Raw genomic sequence first — 17081 nt, 5'->3', positions numbered from 1 at the left:
AATTGGAAGGCCCAATCTTAGAGATACTGGAAGGTCTGGATATTAGAAGGCCATGTTGAATGACATTGGTAGTGTTTAAAGACTTTCATATTAGGGCCTAGATATTATGTTAAAAGATACCATAAAACTACTGTAACAGTGTTTATGACTATGGCATTTCTTCCACTAAAAAGGAAGAGACAGGGATAGGATATTCCAGGAAGATGGCAAAGAGAAATCAGGGAAATTTAAGTAAAAGCAAGTAGTTTGACTGGGTTGGAACCTATCTTCATAGTCTCAATGAACTGGCCTTCGGGATCTTCATGGATTGACAGGATGAGAGTAGGGCATTATCAAATAACAAGCAGTGTCAAGGCTAGGGGACCTAGTTGGCTTTAGATCAGAGTTCAGCAAACTTTTTCTGTAAAGGGCCAGAGAGTAAATATTTAAGGCTTTGCAGGCCATACAGTTGCATATACTCAACTTTGTCATTGTAGCACAGCCATAGACAATGAGTGGGTGTGGTTGTGTTGCAATAAAACTTTATTTAAAAAAAAAACAGGTAGGCTGGATTTGGCCCAAGAGCCTTAGTTTGTCAAGCCCATCTCTAGATCCCCAGTGTAGGGCATGGTAAATTTAAGTATATTCCAGGCTAGCATTCACATCCAAGAAAATGGATAGAGCAATCTGAAGCCTAATTGTAAATAAAGGTAGTATGTAATGTGATGATACTCAGGAGAGAAGCCTGGCAAGAATCTAAGAATGGGGTTCTGATCTCCAATTGTTTCAGGGACCCTAACAGAGAGCCTTGTATTCAGAGTCATGATCAAGTGGGTTGCATTCAGGGCTCCAGCCAAGAGGGTTGGGTTCCATGAGGGAGTTCTAGTCTACTAGGCTGGAGACTTAAGAAGAAAAAATTAAATAAGAAAGGAATGAGGAAAAGAGATTATGGCTTGGGAGGCTAATTCTAGGCACCCAGGCTTTGGGTAATAAATCTAAATTCTGATCTTACCCATCAGAGCTCAAGTGACAAGCTCAAGTGTTGTGCTGCAGACAGAAGGTCCTTAGTACTCAGATAAGGCTGAGGACCATCACATATATTACAAGAATGAGAGCAATGGCAGACAAAACTGGTATGATCCACCAGGACTGGACCATGGTTTAAAGGTCAAATATTGGAAATATATATAGTGGGCCACCACTGAAGGATGTTGAGCGAGGAAGTTTCAGGATCAAAACTATACTCAAGGAAGTCAATTGAGCAGCAAGGACTACTAAGATATAAATACTGACTACCAAAGACTACTAGGTATAAATACTAGAACATCAGAGAGGCCAAGGTAAAACTCGGAAAGGGTTGAGATGTGATTTAAGAGGGTGCCGTAATCATCCAGGTGAGTGGCAGTTCTGTGACTAAGCAGACACGGCATCAGTTATGATGGCTACTCAGCATTCTGAATACCACTATTTTAAACTTCTTGAATGTCATCACAAAGCACATGAAATACAAAGACTTTTGTAAGCTAGAAATGAGGAGTCATCCTCACCTAGTAAGACTGCTTACACTTACCCAATTTCTATCAAGGACAGCTGAGCTAATAACTTGGTGGTTCAACAAAATAGGTCCAATCTTTATTCCCTATATCCGAGAGTGACTTAATTATCTTAAAAGAATTCTGTAGAGACTAGGAATGCATCTATGTCAAAAAAAAAAAAATCATTGCTGCTAATGACTATGTAAATATCATGCGATGATAACCACATTATAAATATAGCACAGAGAATCACTGCAGGTTAAGGAGTAACTTCGGGACAAAGGAACTATGGTTTCAGGTATCTGTCATAAGCAAACAAAATTGACTCAGTTTTTATTCCCTCTCTCCTCTTAAAACCACCATGCATCCCTTGTATTGAGGGAAATCAGAAAACGATATTAAAAGAGTAAATCTTTACAAAGAGTAAATGATATTCTAGCTCTACAATTCATATTACTGTTATAATAGTAATAAGAGCAGCAATTTATTTAGCACTTACTATGTGCCAGGCACTGTGCTAAGCATTTCATTTTTCTTTAATCTCATAGCAATTCTATCATGGAGGTGTTTTTGACCCCGTTTTACAGATTAGAAACGAAAGCCTGGAATGGTTAGGAAACACACACCCACAGTCACACAGCTGGTCATGGGCAGGGACAGGATTTGAAAGCAGGTCCTCCAAAGCCTGGGCTCGGGGCTGATTCCTCACACCCCAGTAAGCACAAAGGTCATACCGCCAGGACAAAGCACCACTCACCCAAACAGAAGGAATCCCCAGCCCAGGGCAGATGAGAAGTCGGTGGCAAAGCCCTCACTCTAAGTCCCTGTTCTCATTCCGGCACTTATTGCCCCACTGCCATTCCTCAAGAGCCAACTCTAGGTGTTTGCAATGATTGGTGAATTTTATCTTTGGCTTTATGTAGCAATGCAAGAAAGATGACGTGCAACCTCTCCAACACACTAGATTTATATTTAATTTCTCAATATTTGTTATTCCGACTAACAAAATGTATCCTTTCTTTTGTCTCTCTTCTATTTCACTTTATGATCTCCAAGAACATATGCATTCCATTCACAGCACATCGTATTTATTTCTGAATTCTTAGATAAACAACCAGAACACACTGACATCAAAGGCTGTTAAAAGGTAAGACTATGTAATGTTCAGTGATCAATGCATTTCACAGCACAAGCATTGTTCACACAAGCTTTTAGACCCTACACACTGAAAAACCCTTTATTAGCATTCAGGTGGCAAAAGCTATGTAATCCTGATGTGAAGTTTAAAGAGACTTCTCTGCATTTTGAACTTAAAAGATTTTAAACAAACATGAAATTCTTTTTCAATGTAATGCCGGTTTTCTAATATTTTCTCCAAATTCCAGCAGCCTGGGCTGCCCTTTCTCCCCGCCCCACCCTTTTCTCTTTGTTTTCTTTTTACACAGTAGTTAAATATGCCTTTGAAGAAGGAAGTTTCCAGGCACTTCATAATACTGAGCATAAGAATTTACCCGAACCATTTGACAACAGAAAGATACCTTCCACTCAAACGACACATAAAATATACTAAAAGAAATTTCAGCTTTTCAGTTTGGGGGACCATTTTTAACTTATCAAAGAACATAAAAAGCACCCATTTACATGGCAGTGTTCTCGTTAAATTCAATTTCTACCATTTATGCTATGCCAAACTTTTACAACGTCCTCTAAGCTGTGCTGACTTGTTAAACTAAATTATGTTAAAATGTCCTTTTACCCTCGTTAATGACACTTAGATTATTTTAAGTGGTTATTGCCTTAAACAAGAATTAGATCTCTTCCAATAATTTATTTCAAATGACCTGGGCCCTAGACAAATAAATGTTTCCACTTATCAGCCCAAAGTCTAACCATTCCTATGACAACTAAAATCATACAGTAGTCAGTGTCCCATTTTATTGTTTTATATTATGAGCTCCTAGTTAAAGTCCGATCAATTAAAAATTTTTATTTCTCTTATTCTTATCAAAGTATGACAACAAAAATTGCTAAGGCAGGGATCTCAGTGAATGGTAAAATGATCAGGAAAGTTCGTTTCTTCAAAGATACAGAGAACCACTGACAACACTGGTAAAAAGAATACTGAATTAAAGATATTTTGTTTCTGGCATTATTAGGAATAAGCAAATTGTTATGGACCCTTGAAACATTAAGCATACAGAGTTCTTGCTTTGGTTTATAGAAACAAAAGATGCAAAATGTTAATGTGTTTTATACCCAATACATGTGCATTATTATTTTCCCCAAACCCTGGAACCCAGAAGAAAAATCGCAGTTATCAGAGAAAAAGGCACTCACAGGAGTTCCTTTCTAGTTTTCCTTTCAGAAAGTGGATGCTACATTTCCCCTTTTTTGTACAGCACCTATGCCTAACTTTCTTTTCCACAAGGGACTAAAACATAGTAAAGCTTAAACCACAAGCACGATTTTTAAAATAACAAGAACACAATACTAATACTACTTACCTTTGGTCTCTATGAAAGGAGTTAAATATTCTCAAAGCCAACCAATGAGATTGCTGCACCTTTGTCCCAAGGTAACAGTGTCAAAGATAGAAGGGCCTTAGAGACCAATTGGTCTTATCCTCTCTTTTGACAGATAAACAGGACCATCCATTTTATGCATGAGAGAGCAGAGACTTGAAATCAAGGTTTCCTAGCTCCTGGACCCATTCTCATTTGCATTATCTAACCATAGAGCAGTGGTTTGCAATCCTAGCTGTAAAAAGAATCACTTGAGGAGCTTCCAAAATATACAGAAACTGGTCCCTCATCCTCAATTCAGCAGGTTTAGGAGTTTTAAAAAGCTCCCCATAATTACTAGGATGTACCACCAATGTTGAGGACCACTGTGGCCCAAAGAAAAGAGTGAAAGCTTGCCTGGCACTGTGGCATGTCACTAGATCCACAGCACCCTACCGTAGTTTTCAACCCTCATCTGCCTCTTTTGAACTTGTGGAGAAATATATGTAATCTCAACTGGAACTAGGCAAGCAAGACCTTTTAACCTTTTCTCCCCCACCCCCTCTTCCCCTGATCACTTCAAACTCAGATATGGGCAGTCTATCTTCCAGAACTCCAGCCTGGGGAGAACAATTCCCAAATCCCATGCACACACCCCCACCTTCTACATCCCAATTCGAATGGGCTTCCTACATGCTTCCTACAAGATAAAATTCAAGTTATTCCCTGGCGTCATTTTTGGACACAGTGTGGTTTAAAGACAGCATTTTCTCATTACCATATGTAAATGGTAACATTCCAGGTTATCTGTATGTTTTCTCAAGCTATAGAAGGTCTCTTTTTGGAAATACATGCCAGTGAATTCTCTTTCTTCCTTTATCTATTCAGTTTTTTTGCACATAATTTTCAGCATGATTATGGTGCCAGTGCTCCAATGCAGGCACAAATAGCAGTTAATACAGAATTGTATTAACAAATACAGTTGCTACTGAAAACCAATGCTATTCAAATTTCCTGTCTCTTACTCCCAGAATAACTGTCCAACTGAGTTCAAAAAGGACATCAGATGGGAATGTGTCCAGGTAGCCAAAAGAACAAGCAGATTTGTCATGTCTTTGCCAAGAATTCTTAGAATGAGATATCAGCTTCATAGCTCTGGTTTTGGGATATTTTTCCTCTGTTAATTCTGCCTAGAAAAGTTCAAACATCCAAAATTAAAACAACAAAAACATGAATGTTTATAACACAGTTAAGTCCAATAAAACAAATATATGGAATTATGGAGGGAATTTAGAAGACCAAATCCAGGAATGAAGACACCACCTTTAAGGAATAGAAAGTATCAACATCTCTTTACTGGAAGATATTCAACTGTTCAAATCACTAGGAAGGCCAGATATGAGAACAGGGAATATCTAAAGAAATGACCTCTAGCAGCTTCCCCTCCTTGATTAGGTACCAAAGTAATCTCAGGAATCCATTAAGGCATGAGGTGTGCTGCTTTCTGGGACTGGTCAATAGCTAACTTACACAATTGCTGCAAAACAAATCACGTTACACCAACTAGGTAAAAAGGAAGGACTTGGGTCCTTATGGTAAGATAGCAGTTTAGGCTTAATCAGAAATAAATTTTAATTTCAGGATCCAGAGTGCAAAATCAAATTGTCAAATCAGGTGGAGTAGCCCCCGTCCCCAGGTGCTACAGTTGAGTACCTGACACCCTCATAGTAGAGGAATTTGTGTTGGAGAAATTTATGACCTTTCGAAAAAATAGGGACAGGGAACGGAGTATCGAAAGCCCAGATAATTGGTTTGTTCACTATAATAAAACACTAAGTAAAGTGAACCTTAATGGTATTTTATAAATTTTACATTAGCAAAAGTGGTTATTAGGCAATTAGTTTCTATTTCTCTCTGATCTCAAGGTGAGGACAATAATGCACCGATGAAAATTGCGGTCATGGCAGCAGCAATAGGAGGAAAAGAGAGAAAATTGAATTTTGTCTGCAGATAAGTAAGCTCAGGCTTCTGCATTGCTTTCATCCTCCAGTTCATAGGTCTCCATCACATCATCAGAGCTGTCGGAGTCTGAATCCCAAATTCAACCTTCTGCATGTAGCGTTTCTGTTTCTTGCTCGCGGAACAGGTCTGAACGTCGTGGACAGTCCTGGTTCTTCTTCCTGTTGAAGCAAGCAGAGACAAAAGACTTACTGGCCCCCATTTGAAGCCTTCTTATCACTGCTCTATAGGTTTGTGGGTAATCATTTAAGCCTTGCCTGAAGGTCAATATATAATCCACCAAAGGATCTCTTTCCTCTTAATCACCATGGCGATTTGATTTGCGGATTGGGCACTTCGCCAGTCTTTGAGTTCTGGATCTCAACCACCAATGGCCTCTTTTATCAACTTCTCTGAAATATTTCTCAACTATCTTCTGAGGGTGAGAGTCTAACAGTTCTGCAATGTCACTTAACTCAATGTCTTCAAATCCTTTGCTACCTAACCTTTTTGCAGATGCTACCATATTGTCAATTTCTTCTACCACTGGAAGGCAACCTTCAGAATCAGTCCAAAGTTTTTCTCAGTCTCCATTAAGGGTTGCTGTTTTATTTCTCTAACTGATTCTTCTAATATTGTGAAAGTATTACAAATGGAGAAGTTTTGTCAAACTATTTTCTTAGTAAGTTGCAGGATCTCTTCTGTAAGATCTGCAAGGCAGTCAAATACACGAGTGTAGTACATCATGGACACTTTTTGCACTCCCATATGCATGGGCTGAAGGAGGTGAGTAGTATTGGGGGGAATGGAGATGACTTGAATGCAAGGGTCAGCATTGAATATCACACTTTTGTCAGTGGGAGCAGTGTCCAGAATCAGCAAAACTTTGAATTCAAGATTTTTTTCACTTAAATATTCTTTCACCTCAGGAAAACCACAGTTCAAAAACCAGTATGAGAAGAGTTGCTCAGTGATCCATATTTTATGGTTTCCCTTCATGAAAACAAAAAAGTGTTTCTGGCATTCTCTTTTAAGAGGGCAAGGATTTTGGAATCTGTGGAGCAACATAGGTTTAATCAGAAAGTCACTGGAAGCATTGGAACAAAGCAGAACTTTGAGCTTGTCTTTTCTAGGTTTGAAGCCCCAGGTCTTTTTCCCATCCTTTGCGAGAGATGTGCAAGTCAGCGTGCACTTGCAGAACAGGACCGTTTCATCAGTACTGAAGACCTGTTCAGGCAAATAGCCCTTTTCCTCAATCAGGTTCTTCAGGAACTCAGGATACCTGCAGCTGCTTTGTGATCAGCTTCCTCCACCAGCCACTTATTTTCCTACAGGCCGTAGAGTTTCTCAAATCTATCCACCCACCCATTACTTGCAATGAAGGTGATAACACTTCGTCCAGATTGAAATTTAAACTTGCATTTTTGTGAGGTTTGCTGGCGGATTAAGCATACAGAAAGAGGCCTCTTCAGCCTTCTCTGTTTTAGAAGTCACAAATGCAAATCTCTTTCACTTTCTCTAATTGCAATTTTGAGTTATGTATGATTTTCTCAATGATTCCAGTGTGCCCCTCGACATATTGGCCCTAATGGCCTTCTCATTTTTCTTTATGGTACAAACTCTCAATTCATTAACACCAAAAAAAACGCCCTACAGTGGTGTTGGTGTCGCCATTATCAAGCATTTCAAGAACTCTCATTTTGTTCCCTTTGAACATCACTTTTCCGGCTCTCTTCACCCTTCTTGCACTTCTATTGTCCACCTTCTTGCTCTTTTGCTTAGAGGCCATTCTGACCCTAACTTATGCACACTTACAGTTTTGGAAAGTTCATACCACTGAGCGGCACACAATCCTAATTTGTAATATTTAAGAAGCAAATGATAACACTCACAAGACAAATTAAAAAGACGAACAGATTTTGTTTGCTGACACATGCGTGGTATCAATGGCTGAAGAAAGGACAAGAAGCAAAAGAATAAGGGGAGAAGCAAGTTACTCAAATGTCGGCCTTGTCACAGAAGAGAGCAAAAAAAAAAAAGAAAAGATGGTAACTTGAATTTGCATATACTTGTTCCAAAACTCTCAAAGGTGCCGACTAGGTAAACTCAATCTCTGTGTGAGAAGGACTTGCAGTTGTGTGAAGGGATCTCAGAACTCAGGAGTCAAGGTCAAGCTACTAATCTGAAGTCAGAAGCACAAATATCACCATCTAGGAGAAAGCAGATGCAAAAATAGGAAGCAGAGTCAGGAACAAAAGCAATCCAAAAAGAACCTTATAAGCTAGTGAGAAAAACAGAAATTTGGAATAATGATAATATAAGCCTAATTGCCCTTACAAAAGTTATACCTATTTCCATACTCACTAACAATGGATGTGAATCCTCTCGCTCCATATATGCTCACCAATATGAAAGATTATCGACTTCTGTAATTCATACCAATCAGAAGATGAATAAAGCAGTGTCTCACTTTAGTTTTCATTTTCCTTTCTTTAATCATCTTTCCACATGGTGAGCAATTTCCATGTCCTCATCGTTAAATTGCCTGTTCATATCCTTTGCGCACTTTTTAATTTATTTCTTACTGATTTATAGGCACTATTAGCATATTAGGGAACCCTTATTTTGTAATCCTCTCTATGTTGCAAATAGTTTCTCCAGCCTTGTCATTTACTTTTAAATTTTATTTATTTTGCCTTTTGTCATAACGATGTGTCCAATGTTTATATCGTCCAATGTTTCATGCCTTGCTTTGAAAAGCCTTCCCCTCTCTGAGATGATAAAAATATGTTCACATATTTTCTCCTAGTAGTTTTTAGTTTTGTTGTAGCCCTTCAAGGTATGAAGGAAAGAATGGACTACTCAAGAAACGGTGGTGGAATAATGGACTCTTGCCTGGAGGCCTCTCTCATTGGTTTTCCCCCTCTGTACTGAAGCCAGAGGGCTTCTGATGGAGTCAGAGCCCCAAAAGGACCAGGCTCTGGGGGCTCAAGCTGAACCTAGCTGATCCCTCAATTTCTCAAAGGTCAGCATAACTTGATGGGCGTGTTTCCAAATGAATTGATAATAACTACACATTTTGCTGGCTGAAGTTCTGCTCTGCTACCAATTGATGCACCCACCTTACATCAACTAAGTCACATGAGAGTACCAAGTACTGAAATCGCTCATCTTCTGGTGAGCTTCTCATGGCTTATAGTTAATAAATAAAGCATCACTCAAAGTTTTGGGACAACTGGAGAAATTTGAGCATGAGTTGGCTATTAGATGACACTGGCTATTGAACATGAATAACTCTATTAGGTGCCATAATGTCATCATGGTAATATAGGTAAATATCCTTTTTTGGGGGGGAGGGGATCTGAAACAAATACATCATGTAAGTAAAGAAAAGATATTTGTCTACATTACCACGGTGCCATTATTGCACTTAATAATGTGTTATTGTAATTTATTTTATGGCAAAATGTTGACTACCGTCAAATCTGGCTAGTCGGTATGTTCATTGTATTATTCTTTCTACGTCTCTGTAGGTTTGAAAATTCTCACAGTAAAAGGTTAGAGTGTCTGTGTGTGTGTGTGTGCACGTGATGTAGCAATTCTATGATTCTGGCTACATTTTAGGCACTATTCCACATGTATCAGTGGCTTTTCATGTTAAATACAAGATGAAGAGTTACTACTAAAAAACAGCTGATCATTGGGGGAAAACACTTTAAATGTAACATTTCCCCCAGTATAAGCCAGTAGATGCAATACTAAGGTATTATGAAGCCTGAATCTCAGTATCAATTAATTTCCAAGCCTTCTCTTTCTCCACCTGAAAACACTATCTTCCAGTGAACTATATCTTTGGATTTCAGACTAGGGTAAGAAGGTGAATTCTTCATTGCCCAAAGCCCAACATTCAAACTCTACACTCTTAACCATTACCATGACGTACTTAATAACTAATGACCTTAAGATATTTTGATATCTTAAGATTATTTAATAACTAATGTATTATTTTAATAACTAATGACCTTAAGATTTTTTTTTGTAATTCTTAACTGCTCCAAAGTCATCCTATGTGGAAAGCCGCCTCCCGAATCGGGCCTAGCGTATGCGCTGCAGCCTGCTCTAGAGTTACCCCCGCCCATCAAGTGAGCCAAGATGGCGCCTGCATCCTGTTTCCGCATAGTGACGCATGTATCCGCCACCCGCTCCTACCAATCGAAATCCTGTATACGCGATACTAGCCTAGAAGCTTATTGGTTGTTAATTGTGTATAAAAGGTCTTACCCGGACGGGGTAGGGTGAGACAGCCCACAAGGAGCCGTGCCTGACGGCCACATCGAGGCTGCTCTCCCACGAGTCGCCGTGCCCCGTGTGGGAACCAGTAACACAGAATGTTCATCTAGCTGTAGTAAAGGGCTTGCTTTCACAACTGCTGTGTGGTTCGAGTCGTGATTCATGACCAGGTTAGTTCGCGCAGTCTGCATCTCTCTCTCTCCTTCCCTGTTTCCCCTCGCCGGCCGGGAACCGGGGACCGAGCGGGGCAGCGCCGGACAAGTGGTGGCCTGTACGGGGAAGCTCCTCCTCCTGCCTCGCTCTCGACGGTCCCTCTGTGAGGAGAGCAGCGCTGCGCGTCGAGCTTACGGCGGACTTCCCGCGCCTGATCAACGCGAGAAGGAACCAGGACGTCAACCAGTGTGGGTTCCGGAAAGACTGGTGAGAACCGTGACATCACCTGAAGAAGCCAAGGAACAGCTGTCAGAAACGCCAACGAATATACAACCTGAACCATTAGACCAAGCCTCCGACCCTGCTGATGATGGCGACGACCGACAAGACGATAATAGTAGGACTGACCACCCCGCGGTTGCCCAAAAAGAGGATCGGTAACTCTGTTCTTTGCTCTCCTATAGCAATCCTTCTAATCTGCCTTTTCTTTTTAGTGGAACTGTGGTAGCGCAGGAGAGTGGTCTTTGGGGCCTGTGGCATCATCCCCCGACCCTGGCCCCATTCTCTGCTGGGTCTCCCGCCTCTCCTGTGTTTTTCACTCGTACCCTGTCTCTAGGTCTCCACCACCTGCCTTCTGACCCTCCACAAGCTTCAACGAGTCCTTCCCCCTCACCAATGACACACTGATCCTCTCTTTTGCTAACCTCTCTGTCAAGGTTGTCAACACCACAGTTGCGGCGAATGCTACTTGTGAAACTGGTAATGGCGAGTTAAGTAAGGGAGTCTTGCTTGAATTTCTTAACGTTACAGGGAAGAGCCGCCAGTCTTGTGAAGGGATCTTGAGTAAAAAGGAGACTCAAAGGTGACTTTTCCTTCCGGGGTTTGCTCCTACAGTCTGCAACCGTTCCAAAGACCCGGATGCCTCGCCGCCCCGCTATCCTAGTGTATCGCCCAAGTTATGTCTGGCTCCCCGTCAAGGCAACCGACTGGGTTGGCCCTGTTTCTCAAGTTGTTTCACTTAACAATATCCCCTTCTCTAAGTCTAGGCGTCCAAGAGGCATAAAAGAATGGCTATCGAATGCTGCCAGTGTAGCTTCCTCTTTGTTTGTCCCAACGATCGGGCAGGCTGTGCTACAAGCATGGACAGATCGGCAGCTCGCCATAACGATGGAAACGGTAAATGGCTTGGTCAACCTTACCCGAGACGTGCTACGCCGCCACAATCAGATGCTGAACTTAAATTTCCAGGCCATTCAGAAACTCCAAGCGGAGATAGACGAACTTGGACTGGAAATAGATGGACTCTGGAGAGTGCTTCAGCAAACATGTGACACCCGGTGGCTTACGGTTAAACTCTGTGTCACTCCTGTCAGGGCCAACGTGACCGGAAGCATTTCCAGAGTCTCTGATTGGCTGAAAAGGTCATATTTTCCTGAATTTGTTAATCTCTCCCAACAGGTGGAATCTAGTTTAGACACAATTGGGGGGATCAAGTTAAAACCCGTTAAAGTCGATCTCTCCGGGTTAGGCGAGGTTCTACAGAAACTATTGCACAGTGTTTCTTCCTGGTTCTCTTGGCCCAATTTAACTAATTGGATCCTCATTGCAGTGGAATTATTGGTGGGATTAGTCGTTGTTAAATGTTTGCTAGAACGCCTGTTTCAAGCGCAGCAGCAATTGCGTGTTACCACTATGATGGCTATGACTCCCACCTCTGTTACCCCCGATAGTGACCGATTTATTAACCATACCCCTTCCTGGTCGCCTCAGGTGGGGCGCTTTGGAGCAAAATTTGTAGCGAATCGCATGGCTGTTTCTCGGGTGTAAAAGGCGACACCAGTAGTCATAATTTTGTCTCAGGTGGGTCTCTAGGGCAGAGTCCTAGTTGTGGCCAGACTGGACCCTAGCCATTGCACAGAGACACCTAGTGACACCCCCGACTCTGGTTACTGCTGTTCCTGCCCCCGTCGTTGTTCCCCAGTTGCCAGGCAAAGCACTGCAGGGAGAGTCACGTTGCTTCCAGCTTACGGACTCTCCGGTCTCCATATGACGTGAGCATTCTGGTTGGTGCTAGAGGCTCCGCCGCTGGATGGCTGAGGCCTAATCCAGACTCCCCAAAGCACCAAAGAGGTTGTGAACCATTTGGGTTCACGGGAGCACGCTCATCACTGGAGACACTGGGTCAAAAATAAATAAGAAAGGGGGAGATGTGGAAAGCCGCCTCCCGAATCGGGCCTAGCGTATGCGCTGCAGCCTGCTCTAGAGTTACCCCCGCCCATCGAGTGAGCCAAGATGGCGCCTGCATCCTGTTTCCGCATAGTGACGCATGTATCCGCCACCCGCTCCTACCAATCGAAATCCTGTATACGCGATACTAGCCTAGAAGCTTACTGGTTGTTAATTGTGTATAAAAGGTCTTACCCGGACGGGGTAGGGTGAGACAGCCCACAAGGAGCCGTGCCTGACGGCCACATCGAGGCTGCTCTCCCACGAGGCGCCGTGCCCCGTGTGGGAACCAGTAACACAGAATGTTCATCTAGCTGTAGTAAAGGGCTTGCTTTCACAACTGCCGTGTGGTTCGAGTCGTGATTCATGACCAGGTTAGTTCGCGCAGTCTGCATCTCTCTCTCTCCTTCCCTGTTTCCCCTCGCCGGCCGGGAACCGGGGACCGAGCGGGGCAGCGCCGGACAATCCTAGCACAAGGAGCTTCTGGTTAAATTATAAAAGGAGGCCTCAAGTGTTGTAAGTAAATTAGTATTGATCGAAATACTCAATTAAATCTCTACAAATATTAGCTAACCCCAATAAACAGATTTCAATCCTAATCCTGCTCAGAATCACATGGATTGTTATTTACTTACGGCATTTTATTATAAATCATTTTATTATAAAGTCTTATTCCTTATTCCCACTGCATTTAAGGCCATATTTTACTGGATACGTAAGAGTAGAAAACTGAATTGTAAGTTCTAAAACAGGTGACTAATCACTCCCTTTTTCATTTCTTCAAATAAATAATATAAATTCATATGTTAATAAATATTTGAAAACTTTAATGTCATCTCTAGGGGAAAAGTCCTAATTGCTTGTGTCCTAATCAATTTAGGGATATAATGCTGATATTGATTGCTACACTGAGTTTTTGTTCTTGCCATTTTAATCTTTGATAGCAACAACAGTTATGAAACATCTTCACTTTCCTTCTGTGGTTCCTCGGGTCATTAATCAAAATAAACATCCTTAAGTTCTTAATAATAATCTATTTTTTACATTAAAATTTCATGGAAAACCGTGCATATTTCTTACTGCATCGGGGTATTTTTATGGCTCCGATTATTCTCCACCAAAATAAGTCAAATGGCTTCTATTTGACAACAGTGCCATCTGCTGGCGACTGGGTGAAACGGCTAAACCGAGGCGGCAAAGGCGAACAGCGGTGTGCCCTGTCGGAGGATGCCTGCTCACCTCCAATTTCTTCCCCTTCCGGGATAAGCATTAAGTTGATTTAATAGCTCCTCAAGGGAAGCAAACTCAGGTTAGCAGGCCAGGGATCGGGCGAGTGCTCAGATACATTCCCTGTCCTTCCTGATCTTTTGGGAGGCTGGTGATGCCCAAAGCCTCCAAAGATTATTTTCCCCCTTTAAGAAAAGGCACAATAGATTTGAACAATAGTATCCTGATCTCCTCCTCCCTCTTCTTCCTCGCAACCTCATTTTTCCCTGGCCCGCAAAAGGCCAAAGGAAGCCACTAGTGAGGGAGGAAACCCTGTAGGGAACCCAGTGACCCCGCACCTAGTCATCCCAACCTGGAACACCCCCAAACCAGCTCCTACTTGGGCTACCTGTCGCCTCCCTTAACCGCAGCGACAGTGAACAATACACGATCAGGCCCAGGGAATAATGAGGATTGAAAGGCACTTTTTGGCTAGCGCCCTGGCATGGAGTGTGGGTGCCTGCTGGGAGGGTTAAATGAGATATAGTAAGGGAAGGTGCACTGTAAATTATTGAGTGCAATCTCATTATAGGTTGCTTGTGTCATTGCAAATTGAGACTGGATTGCCATCCCACGAAATGCACCTGGAGGGCAAGAGAGGTGTATAGGGCGTCCCAAGTACAGAGGCATCCTTCTGTCTGCAAAACAATTTCAAAAAGCCATTCCCCACTACTTGTGGTTCCTTTAAAGCTTTTAAATTCAACCCAATCTCCGAATGGGTTCAAGGGCTGTAAATTAAGGGAACGCAGCGGTGCTTTACTTATACGGAGTTTAGGCGGGTTTAATGCAGCAGTTTGCTAGCTGGGGCCGAGCGGCAAACTCGCAGTTGTTGTCTCCTCCAAACTCGATGCTGCCCCACCCCCACCCCCACCCCCACCCTGGGCGATTTGCTCGGGGCTGCGCTCTTTGAGGCACTTAGAGGGGTGAAGCTCCAGTCCCTTCCGCACATGTTGAAAACCCAACTACAGAGGTCCCAAGGCGCGCGACCGCGGAGGAAGGAACGAATCACTTCGGCCTTGATTTGCAGCGCCCGGGACTGGGGCGCGCGGCAAGTGCAGCCAAGTCCTGCAAGTGCCAGGTCAGATCCTGTCTTTATTTAACATTTTGCTATTTCGTGCATCACGGAATTTTTTTCTTTTTGCTTTAATTTTGAGTTTTTGGAGAGATTGCCTTAAAATCTTTCTCTTGATTACCGGGTGTTTGGCGCCCCCTAAAATTTTGTGCCCGAAGCGAATGCCTTACTCGATGTGCCCTAGCCCCGGACCTGGGGACATGAACATGATCTAGGCAGCTAGAGAAGGGATAAAAATCAGTCTGGAGAAGGCGGCACGCCCAGGCAGAGGGAGAGGGAGGAACCGAATAGGTGGGATCCCAACTGGCTGGCTGGGAGCGGACGATGACCCACTTGGGTCTCTTGTGACAGCCCCCGCAGGGAAACCGGTTTGGTTCAAAAGGAAGGCAGGAAGAGGGTCGTTTTACCTGAGCCTGGCTCCTCCGGGCCCCGCAAAATCCGCTCCTGGGCGTCCAGGCACGATCTGCTCCCCCCTGGGGAGGAAGCCCCTCGTCTTTGCAGGCGCCTACTCCGCAGCAGTATCCCTCCGGGCTGCCTTGACCAACCGGCCGCTATCTGGAGATATCTGCCCCCACATATGGCCTCCCCAGCACCCGCCCACCCTTCCGCACGTCAGCTCCGGGTCCCTGGCTCCCGCGGCCCGCCCCCCGCAGGAATGGACGTGTGCTGTCACTTTCCCACCTGGTCTCCTGGTGCCAGGACACTTCCTGAGTTGCATCATTCAACCCCCCCATCCCCAAACCCACTCGGTCCCCCACAGCGGCTGAGAGAGGCTAACGTGATAAGAGACCCTGCAAGGGACTGCCTGTTATACAACAGCGGTTAACAGTCGCCAATCGGCCTGGTCGCCTGTGCATTGATTCAGAAATCTTAAAGCCGGAAAGCACTTTAGATTTGGATAGGATTTAGCATTCAAGGTTTTTCGTGAAAAGCCACCAAGCAAAATCAATGTGGGGCAACATTTAGTAGCAGTAGTGCGACCGGACAGGTACCCAGGCAGAGAGACCCCACTAAAGCAGGCACTGCCAATTGCTGCCTATGCAATTGTCCATCAAGAGGTAGAAAAGGGTGGGGTTTCTGGTGGGAATTGGCCCCAAGCAAGCCCCACCCACAGAACACCATCGGGAAGGGGGTGGGCGGTGGAAGGGGAAATAGATTTGTCCGTCCCGCCCAACCCCTTTATAAGATCTCAAATTTCCCTGAAGCTCTTTGCAAAAAGGACAAGTGGCAGTCGGCTGGTTACTGGTGGGTTTCTTAGGATGCATTTAAGATTGCTCATCCAACGGTAGCCTGGCAGCCCCAAACGCCAAAAACAAACAAAAACAAATGCCACAGCGTTGTTTTAATGCGCTCCAGTGCATGGAAAGCCACCAGGAAGGTGCAAATGTATACTTTCCTCAAATCCCTAAAGGCTTATCTCCTTCAAAGCTTTGGTTATTTTTAAGATCTTAATAACTGAGTGATGGCAAAGTCTATGAGTATGTCAAGAAAGATATGATTGCTAGAAGAACCCTGTTTACAAGAACAGATTGCTGGATTTTGCAAATAAAAATACATAAAATTATTTTTATAGAAATATATAAAAATAAAAAGGGCACCCAGCTACAATTAAATCTCAGATAAACAGCAAATAATGGTTTAATGTAAGTATGTCCTATGCAGTATTTGGGACACACTTATACCAAAAAAAATTCCTTGTTTATCTGAAATTCAAATTGCATTGGGCAGCTTATATTTTATCTGGCACCTCCAAGAACAATGCAACGACTCCTTGAATTCTTTTTTTCTTATTCTTTAACAAACAAGACACAAATCTCTATTGAGAGGTAAGGCAAAAACTGTCACATAAATTTTAGTGATTTATACATAATTGAAAAATAATAATCTCATTGAAACATTTATTACAAAAGAAGTGAAAAACTTGAGATTGGCAATCTGATAGAAAAGATTCAAGAGTCTTTAACAGTCACCGAAAGATCTGTAAACTACTGTCAAGTCCAGTGTGCTGCTATTTTTTCTCTTTATGGCCTTTGAGCTAAGAATGGTTTCTACATTTTTAAA

General features: G+C 42.9%; 1 long non-coding RNA gene across 1 annotated transcript; it reads right to left on the bottom strand.

Annotated features, from left to right (window-relative positions):
* Window positions 1-2169: 2169 nt before the first annotated feature.
* LOC119523074 lies at window positions 2170-12937 on the bottom strand. The gene is made up of 3 exons (XR_005214587.1): window positions 12878-12937; window positions 8083-8223; window positions 2170-6195 (listed from the first exon to the last, which is right to left on the bottom strand). It is a non-coding gene; the product is annotated as an uncharacterized LOC119523074 (long non-coding RNA).
* Window positions 12938-17081: the final 4144 nt, after the last annotated feature.

The sequence above is a fragment of the Choloepus didactylus genome, chromosome X (assembly GCF_015220235.1).
Source record: "Choloepus didactylus isolate mChoDid1 chromosome X, mChoDid1.pri, whole genome shotgun sequence".
Classification (NCBI taxonomy): domain Eukaryota; kingdom Metazoa; phylum Chordata; class Mammalia; order Pilosa; family Megalonychidae; genus Choloepus; species Choloepus didactylus.
This window is presented reverse-complemented; position numbering and strand designations above follow the sequence as displayed.